The sequence below is a fragment of the Dermacentor andersoni genome, chromosome 6 (assembly GCF_023375885.2).
Source record: "Dermacentor andersoni chromosome 6, qqDerAnde1_hic_scaffold, whole genome shotgun sequence".
Classification (NCBI taxonomy): domain Eukaryota; kingdom Metazoa; phylum Arthropoda; class Arachnida; order Ixodida; family Ixodidae; genus Dermacentor; species Dermacentor andersoni.
In genome coordinates, this window is record NC_092819.1 from 123,419,224 (window position 1) to 123,429,428 (window position 10,205).

Sequence of the window (10,205 nt, forward strand, 5' to 3'; positions counted from 1 at the left end):
GCTTCAAAATCGGGACGGCATAGGGCAGCCTCCCACTTGGACGATGGGACGTGCGCCCGTAACGAGGGGCACCGCCAGAGCATGCGTTCTAATTTGGCAAAGTCTGAGCAAAGTGCGCAAGTCACTGACGTTTGAATTTCGGGCTAGATCTGGTGTAAGATTGCAGGGTTAGGGTATGCCCAAGTTGCAAGAGGTTGAGTGTCAATGCCTGAGGTCTGTTCAAATTACTGCGCGGCGGCGAATGCTTCCGCCTTCCCAGATAAAAGTGCTTTTGAGTTCGTTGTACAAGTCAGGAGGATCCCTATTGTCCGGAACCTCAACGCCATGCCACCCGTTATGTACCCGGCCGACGACTCCTCGAGCAGCTCCGTGGGCCGACTCGTTGAGGTTGGACTTCTTCATCTGTTCCATGGGAGCGTGGAACAAAATCGTGCGTTGCTTGATTTCCTTGTGCCGTAGGATCCGCAAGACCGGTTTCGAGACGGTACCCTTGGCGAATGCTCGGACCGCCGATCACGAGTCGCTGTATGTCATCGTTCTCCTGTCGTCCAGCAGGAAATGTTTAATTATAGTTTAAGGAGTTTAAATAAATTATGGTGATTTACGTGTTAAAACCGCAATCTGAGGCACGCTGTAGTGGAGGATTCTTGATTATTTTTGTTCATCTGGAGTTCTTTGATGCGCACAAAATTCAACTGCAAGAGTGTTTTTCATTTCAACCTCGATGAAATGTGGCAGCCGTGGGGAGATTGAACCGGTGACCTCGACCAACACCGTAGGCATGGCCAGGTTCTTCCATTGTTGCGTGACTCCGTCACTGACTAAATGGGCAGGTCATTCGGTTGTACCCACTCCCTGCCTCCTGTCTAACATTCTCTTTAGCTCCTCTCTGCACTGCAGTGCATGAGCAAAAAGGCCCGGGCTGCAGCTCCCTAATTGTTTTTACGGGAGCCTCACGCTCTATCGCAGCAGTTCAGGAGGCACTGAACCGACCACCAGGGAGCTCTAGAGGGCAATGTGTCCTAAAGGCCCAAGGGGACTTTATTATGATCACGCTACCCTCAAACAAGTCATGCTTATTAACGTTGTCGTTCTCTTCTCCCGCATTCCGGCCGTGTACAGTGTGCTCTAAACCAGGCCCCCACCGTATGGTAACAGCAGATGTTTTCAACGCGATAGCCTTAAGGGCCCCGTGTCGCAGGCAATCCGGCGTCTGCGTCCCGCATCGGTGTTCCGCGTCGGCGCACAGAGCCGGACGTGGTTTCGGCAAAAAGATTTTCGAACCACGCATACCCAGGCCCTCCATGCGGCGCAAGGAGCTATTGAAATAATTGAATTTTTCAATGTAAAACAAGTAGAAAAATCATAAAGTACGACTTACACGCACTCTACAGACGTGATGGCATCGGACTATACGAGAGATGTTTCTGTTACGCGAAAACTAAAGAAGAAGACACTTTTCCAGCGTTTCTACCATTTATAGACCGGCGACGGCGTCTGTCATTTGCACGCACCGGCGCGTAAATATCTCGAGGCCACGGAGCGGCGCGCCCAATTCTTTGCCATACCTACAGATGGCGCTCGCCTCCGTCGCATCGCGGTCGACGCAAGAGGCCACATTTCTACGACAAATCCCGGTTTCGTGCATAGCGTTCGCGGCCAGCGGTTTTCGGTAAACATGACGGTTACGTACGCTCCAGTTGTCGGGAATCGTGAGAAGCAGTCAGGGATCTTTTAATGCTATCGCGTACGTTTCACGCTTTAAGGCGAAGCGTAGGCATTCTCCATCTTCTCCCTTTTTCCAAACATAACCGAGTGGTGTCGCCTGGTGGGAGAATCTGAACATCATGCAATGTGGAGCTGTGATACCGTCACCTTAATAGCTTCGCTTAGAAAACGTCATTGAGGCGTATTCGATGAAAGAATAAGAACCTACCAAGCAAATGAACATTTTTCTTTGTTGAGATGATGGTGACCTGATCATTCCCTACAAAACGACGAGCCCTTGGTTTGTGACTGTCGCCAGTTGTGCACACAGATTGCACAGGGGATAAGAGAAGTACAGCCTGGGTTTTCTGTTAGCAGAAACACGTAGTGTTTGCTAGGATATTTCATGCATGCACAGAGGGCCAAAGAAAAAGATTATTGCAGTAGTAAAGACTCCCTTAAAGTCAGTGGTTGGGAACGCTACAGTCGGGGGCTGGGGGGAAGTGTGCGAGACAGTAGCGCGGAGGTTTGATAAGAATCGCCCTGAAATGCATGGTCAATTGCTTGCCCTGAGTGAACCCTTGAAGAGGGTATGCTCGAAGCTTTAAAACAGATAAATCAAAATATCGCGCACTTGCAAAAATAAAGGGCCCCTCACCAGGCCACACAACAATTTTTGGTTATACGCTGCAAGTTGTTGCTTACCCTCTTGGGAGCGTGCTATATAACGCAAGAATTTTTCGAATTGGTTCATTAATAGTCGAGATAGGCCTATTTCAGTGTCTTGAACCCACGATCTCAGGAGGCGAGCGTCACCGCCAACAAGGACACACTCTACTTGCCCCGTCTAGCCTCCGCAAGCGAAATAGATCCCTGCGTTCTCCAATACCCGAGCTGGAGGATCGTGTGACGCAAACGTCATGAGCCCCTCTTCTTTTTATTTCTCGCTCTTTCTTTCAACATATTTCTTTTTCTGCGCGGCGGACTTCCGCAATCTGTCGCACGCGCGAAGTGTCTAGTTTCGCTCAGCGCACGACTTGGCGCGCTGTGCACGGGAACTACTGAGTAGTGCTGTAAATCAGTGCTACACGAACACTGAGGCAGACGCAGCCGGATTACAGATCATGATCGCGCGCTTGAACACGGTAGAAAATGACATGGTTACTGTCGCAGCGCGCGCGAGTGCACGACAAAGGAACAAGAAAACGAAACAAAAACAAACAAAAAAGTGCATCTCTCTTGCTGTGGTGCAAAGTAAAAAAAAAAAAAAACACGCGGACATTCGGTTTGTATGTTTTTTTATTTCTCTGAACGGTTATCCGTCTATTCATGCACCAGGTTACACAAATAACAGATGTTGCCTCGAATAATTCTAGAAGTGTTACGGGTCACTGTTAGCGACGTCACAGCATATGCATGTACGCAGGCGCACTTGCTTATATACGTCATCCCTCTCCCCTCCTCTTGGAGCGCGGCGCCCGCGAGGAGAAGGGCAAACGGCGTTTGAAATTTCAGCGCTTCCCCCGGCGCGTGGCGATGTAATTATTAGCAGACACGATCGTGAACCCGCATTGTGTGCTCCGCGCTTGTCAGTTCAAAATAGCCATACCTGGTGAGGGGCCTTTAAAGTTGTGGTACCGGCTATTCGGCGAACACTGACATGAAAATTAGAATGTGAACGGGCATTTTAACAAGAGCAACTACCTGCAACTTATTAAACTTTTTCTTGGCGAATAAGAAACACGTCATCAAAAATGCCCTATTGAAATAATTATGTGTGCATTTCAAATAGAGCGAAACACACCTCACATATTCTTTTCTATTTTACTACGAAATGAAGAGAAGCCAAAAAGCGACAAATGCCACCAGCCATTAACAACTCTCTTGCAAAAACCAGCGTATTCTGCTGCCTTTCAGTGCAAAACCAGCACATTCATTTTTTTTTTTGCTACATTGTATCGCACTGAGGACGCTGGCGCTCGCTGGCAGTCACTTTGACACCGGTAAGGCCGCTCGACACGAGCTGGGTCACAGTGGACCAGACGCTCGTTTCATTGCTATGACGCTGAGGGGCACATGTGCGGTAATCGCACTCGTTCTTGCTGGAGTTCGCTAGCTCGTACTGAAAACTGGGCTCGCTGCGGTTGTGCCGCGCTGATTCCAATAGGCAAGGAGCATAGGCACTGTGGAATATTAAATGATAGAGAAAATTTTATTGGGAGGATGGTAGTCTCGAGTCCTAAATAACACTATATCTTGAGGTTAAGGTCTCAGGTTGCCGCAGCTTTGAAAAAGATTGAGTGAACTGCTGCGTTTCTGCATGCATATGGATTGAAAAGATCACTTTCGTTTTTTCTTTTTTTTTTTTTTTTTGTAGCGACACTTTCTTTGCATGGTCCTTCGGCTTACCCGCTGCTGCTGCTGTGAATGCATTGCACTCCGCGTTTGGGGTAGTTCAGAGCGTGTATATGCACGGAAGGAGCGTGGCAGAGAGAAAAAGGGACCGGGGAAACTCGTTTTGAACTTCGAACCATGCCGAATGTACACAATGCCTTCTGCAGCTCCATGGGCGTCGCCACAATTAGCCTCTTGACAGCCGTAATTATCCGTGAGGCCCCGGAGAAGTATTGCAGATATTGCAGCGCTTGCCTTTCTACTAATTTGGAAGTCCAGAGGAAAACTAGGTAGAATGGTAGAACCGGCGAATGGAGGAGGGAGAGGAGGCAGAGAATGGTTAGAACCGAGGCACTCACGAAATGAGTGAATAACAGCCTTGCCACTCTTCGCTGGCCGTTCATATACAGTGCGGAGGAAGGAGGGGGGGCGGAAGGCGATGCATAGGGGAAAGGTGACGTTGAAGTTCAAGGTGCGGTACTTTACGTTTCTGCTATTTTTGCGAAATAAACACCATGCAAATAAGTCAATCGGACGACTTACCCAGGACGTGCAGAAGCACAGCCGCAATAATTAAAGCGCACCGCAGGGTCTAGGCGACACAACGGAAGCGGTGGCACGTCAAATCAACATTTATGTGCACGCCGTAGGTCGCAGATTTGGTCCCGACTGCAAACAGCCGCATTTCGACACGGCCGAAATAAACAACGCTCGTGCTCTTAGACTTGGGAACACGTTAAAGAACACCATGGCGCCAAAATTATTCCGGAGCCCGCCACTACGACGTGCCTCGCAATCTGAGTGTGGTGTAGGCACTTAGAGCCCCAAAACTCTGCAATTACTTCTGCAGCGGTGTAATGCGCCATCTGAGGCAATTACAATGCCCAACCCTCTCATAGGTTATGAAATATGGCGCACAACAACGCCTCAAGCAAACACCTCTCCCTGGGTGTTATGGGTACCGCGCAGACGAACAGCAGTGGTGCGTGCACGGTAAAGTTTAACATCAATTCATCACTCTCGTGTTGTACTAAAAGTTGAATAAATAAAACATTCGCCGTCAACATCGCCGCTAATTATCGTCAGTTAAAGCAAACAGCATAGAAATCTTCGCTTACTTGATTCCCGCGGTGCGTGGGATCTGCATAATCTTTTTTTCATTTCTGTTTCGATCGGGCGGTTAGCCATGTTCTTGAACGAAAATACACTACCGCAGATAAAGCCCCGTTTTTTAGTAGTTCGTATTTTTTTAGTTCATCTGCCATCAACGAGGCCCCTCAGCAGCAGTGCATCTTTACATTTCCGACCCGCTCATTTCACTTCTTGTGTCATAGTCAGTGACATGATCGTGTAATGCTTCTAAATTTCTTTGTAAGCGATAACGCAACTGATGACTGCGAGTTGTCGCAGTGTTGTAGAGCCGACACAAAATAAACAAACCCAGCAGTTTTTCAACGCCTTCTAACGGACCCCAGGCGTGATCTCGCGGAAGACTGCCAGCCGCATTAACCGATGCTTCTCTGACGGAAATGTGTGGCAACACTGACATGTCGAATAAACCGCATTGTTGAACTAAGAAACTGTTGTATTTCTCTCGCGCACAGAGCAAGAAACAGCTATTGGAATTAGCAGTAACATATCGCACAACATGCCCGATCGGTGGATCATTTAAGACAGTAAATTTAAGTTAAAATGCGAGACGTAAAAGAAAATCGGTGCGCAACTTCTTTCCTGATATAGGCATATGTTTTTTGTCGAGAGGCGAGAGCGCATCTACCACATCTACCAGGTATGTGCGAGACAAGTACGCCCTAACTGAAGCTACGCTGGAGAACTGACATGGTAATTATGCACGTTGTTCCGGTATGGGTCGAGTGCAGCAGCCCGGTGCGCTAACCATTAAACCACGATCGCATGCTAAAATTCTGCGCTAGGGATCTCTAGGTCATAGGATCGAGTCCTAATGGTAGTAAGTTTTTTTCTCCTTTATTGTTTTGCTTCGTTAACATGCATGGTCTGTGTTGCCTTCTGCATTTAATATATATATATATATATATAGATACCTAGGTGGCACAAGGCCTGTTCACTCGGATCCATGACACCATGCTACTGGCCCAAAATTTCCATTGCCAAGGCTGGCGTGACGAAAGCGGTGACGTCAAAATCACCGCGGCTTACTCGGGAGCATAGCCATTAGATTCTATGGCAGTCGGTCCAGTAGAGTGGCGTCGTGGATGGGAGTGAACTTGCCTTGTGCTATATAGGTGGTGTTGGCTTGTCTCGCTCTAGAGATACTTTTCCCGCCCGTACCCTGAGCGTTCCAGTGTGCCGTGCCAGCCCAGCGCTCCAGTATCCAGTGAGGGACACTGGGCCCATTAGCCGGCATGACACCGGGTACTTGGTTTTGCAGCAGGGAGTACTGCACATTTTGATGACCTGACCACATAGGGACACAACGACGGAAATATTAGCGTGAATTTTAGAAATTACACCTACGAATACACTCTATCTTAATTTTAAGAAATGTCTACGACTTCTGAAGGCACCGCAAGTGAGAGGCCTTGATCCGGAAGTCGGCCATTCACGGGACTACAAAGCACTTTGCAGCTCGCAGGATCTAGGCGCATTCGTGTAAATGCGGCTAGTATCACCCATAGTTATACTGAACTTTTCCAAGGCCAACCACTTTCAAGGGCATTTTTTTTTTTTTCACTAACGTTGCTCTCACTCTCCCTGTCTCCCTCGACACTTTTGGGCCACTTTCCTAGCACACTCAGTTCCCTTATTCATTGGCCTGCCCGGGTGCAGTGTGGTTGAAGTGTCCTCGACTGAGAGACAGTTATTACACTGCATCTATTCCACAATTCCTTCCTAAACAACAAGAATCTCTCTTATTCCTGTTGTTGAAGCCAACGGCGCTGTTTGCTTCCTAAATATTTACCAACTAATTCACTTTGTCATGTTATTGATATTCGTTTCTTCAGATAGTGTGGTATAGCAGACGCAAGCGGAATTTTTCATTCTTTACGATCTTCCATATTCAAACATTGCTTAATAGCAACAATTTTACTTCCAGGCGGGGCAAAGATAGTGGAGAGGGAAAAAAGAAAATTCTCAAGTTGAAGTTGACTTGCTCTTCCATCCCCAGACAGATCTTTAGATTTTTTTTTTCGTAGAAAACAGTGACTAGCGTGCTTCTCATCGAAAATATAAATAATCAAGAAGAGCACTTCACAATAAACTTAGCTAATATGATGCCAAAAACGAGACACAATAGCTACGGCAGTAAGCGTAAAGCACGTGGGACTAAATGCAGCTGTTAGTCAGATCAAGGCCGGAATATTACATAGTGCTCACTACGAAAAAGAAAAGAAGTACGCACAAATGACGATGAATACAAACAAATCATTATGCACTACACAAAAATTCTGATGAAACAACCCGCTGTGGTAGCTTAGTGGTTACGGCAGTGTTCTCGAGGTCTCGAGGACGCGGCAGCCGCATTTGGGTGCGAAATGTACAAACACTTGTAATATATACGAATGTCAGAAAACACAAGTGTTCAAAGTTATTCTGGATACCGCCGATACGGTATTCCTCATAATCGTGGTCCTGGCATGGAAAACTCCAGAATTCGCTTGTTTAACGATAAAAGTAGCGGTCGGCTAATATTCTACCTTTTGAATACGAATCCTATATGCCTATTCTTATTCGAAAATGAGCTATTCGCTATTTTCCAAGCACTGAAAAAAAAAACTAATATATTGCAAAAACCGGCTTTTAAAGTCTAATTAGTTGCTATACAAAGTATCAGCAACTGTCAGAAGTCTAGCAAGGACAAAAGTTTCGCAGCAATGCAGAACCTATACGGGTAATTCAAGCATTTGCCTTGGGTTTGCGGTGAAGGACAACATGACAGCCTGTTTTTTTTTTTTTTTTTTGCTTTTTGCTTGTTGTCCATTATTTAGCGTTTTTTGGCACTCCAGTCGTTTGGCAGTTTCCCTTTTACGGTATAACCAGCGATGTCTTTCTTGCAACGGGCCCTTTAACAGTGTCTGTCGCACACACACCCCGCAGCTTATTCTTTTTTTTTCTTTTCCCACACCTTCTCACCTTCCTTTTGGCAAACATCTATTAGCTTTCTTTTAAAAAAGCTAGTAATTTATTTTTAGAATGTTTGCGACTAGGCTCTAAAGATGTTGAGGGGCTATTCGAGCAGTTTTCGTTTTCATGACAGTGGTCTTGTGTTTAATACTGATTATTGGTTCCCGATAGTTAGCGTTTTTTCTCCCCTGCAAATTGGTACAGTCACGCTGTTTAATTATACCGAAATAAACATTCCTGCTGTAATCATATCTGGGTGCATTTCACTATATGAAATTCGATACTTACTATTCCTAATGAGATCGTATTCAGAACGTCTCGCCCACATCTATACGAAAGTAATCGTAAGACACAGCTTCTTTGGAAGCCTAGTGCCCACGTGCGTCCGGGAAGAAGGCGTGGGTGTTGGCCTGCGCTGCCACTTGAACTGGTCGGGCCGTATCTCAACTCGCCGCGACCGTGGCAGCGTTGCCCCTTTCTACAGAGACGGCTCCCCCAAGGAAGGGGATACAAAAGGCTCTTGTATGCGCTCCTTTCCAGACAGCGCGCTCTCTTACAAAACTAACAAAACCCAAGCTCGCCTGGCGTTCTCTCCTTTTACCGCCTTATCCTCCCCCCCTCCGACCCTCCCCACTCAGACAAGAGGCACAAGCGTTAAAAACGCGTAGAAATGGGGGGCAGCAGCGCAAGGCTTCGTCGTTGCCACACACGCACGCTTCCAGATGTAGGGACGACGCCCGTGGCTCCCTGGGAGTAGAACCGGTCTCCGCTGTAAAAAGAGACAAGAGAGGAGGTAACCAGCGACACGAGGCAAAATGCCCGTGCGCTCAGCAACGTTCTGAGAGATACTTCAGTTTAGTCGCTACCTACACGAGCCCACTGGCCGGCGTGGCGTCAGCGGCTGTCACTGCAACTACCGGCGCTGCAGTGGCGTCTTTCGTCACGCCCCGCGCGTCGTCTGCTCCTGCTGAGAGGCGTCGTTTGCACCAACTGGCCTATAGCGCTTGTCTGTCGGTAAATTTAGTTTAGATACGCACTCTCAGTTTAGTGACGAACCTCCCGCGTTTAATCAACAGGGACTTCACTGTCTGTGTATCTGTATTAGTGTGTCTTGCAGTCACCTCTCTCTTCACGCACGATGCTTCCTCTACTATGATTGAAATAAACGAGAAGAAAGGGGGTTAACCGAGGAGCCCGGTCTTTATTAGTCATACCACAAGAAGCCAACAAACACTGACGCCAAGGACAACATAGGGAAAATTACTTGGGCTTAATAAATGAAATAACGAAACGATAAATAATGGAAATTTAAGTGGATGAAAATACAACTTGCCGCAGGTGGGCACCGAACCCACAACCTTCGCAATTCGCGTGCGATGCTCTACCAATTCAGCTACTGCGGTACCGTTTCCCCATCCACTTTCTTGTATATTTATGTGTCCTTGTAGAACCCTGGGTTGTGGGTTCGGTTACCACCTGCGAGAAGTTGTTTTTTAATCCACTTAAATTTATTTTTATTTATCGTTTCTTTAGTCCATTTATTAAGCCCAACTAATTTCCCCTATGTTGTCCTTGGCGTCAGTGTTTGTTGGCTTCTTATCATATGTCTACTAGGATTACTGCGATGTGTCGTTTACCCCACCTAACCTGTACTGCCTGATAGTGAATGTAGTTTAGCTGCGCATTCAAATTTGTATGCTGAGGTTAATGAAAAAAAAATTGTGCTGTACCGACCTCGAAATACACGTGTCGCTGGCGCCTCGAGGCTGAAGCTGCACGGCGCAAACGAGCGGTCGGGTGCGACGATTCTGCTTCCTGTCCAACTTTTCCTAGTTGGAAGCGTAGCATTCGCCTACTCAATGTATTTTTTTTTCTGGCAGCATATTCATAACGTGTAATAAAGGCGGGCGCCTATATATATGATCAAAAGAATTAAGAACGTATCGCGCGGAGCTCGAGATTGTAAGGTGCACCAAATGCTACTCCTCCACTGGTAAGCT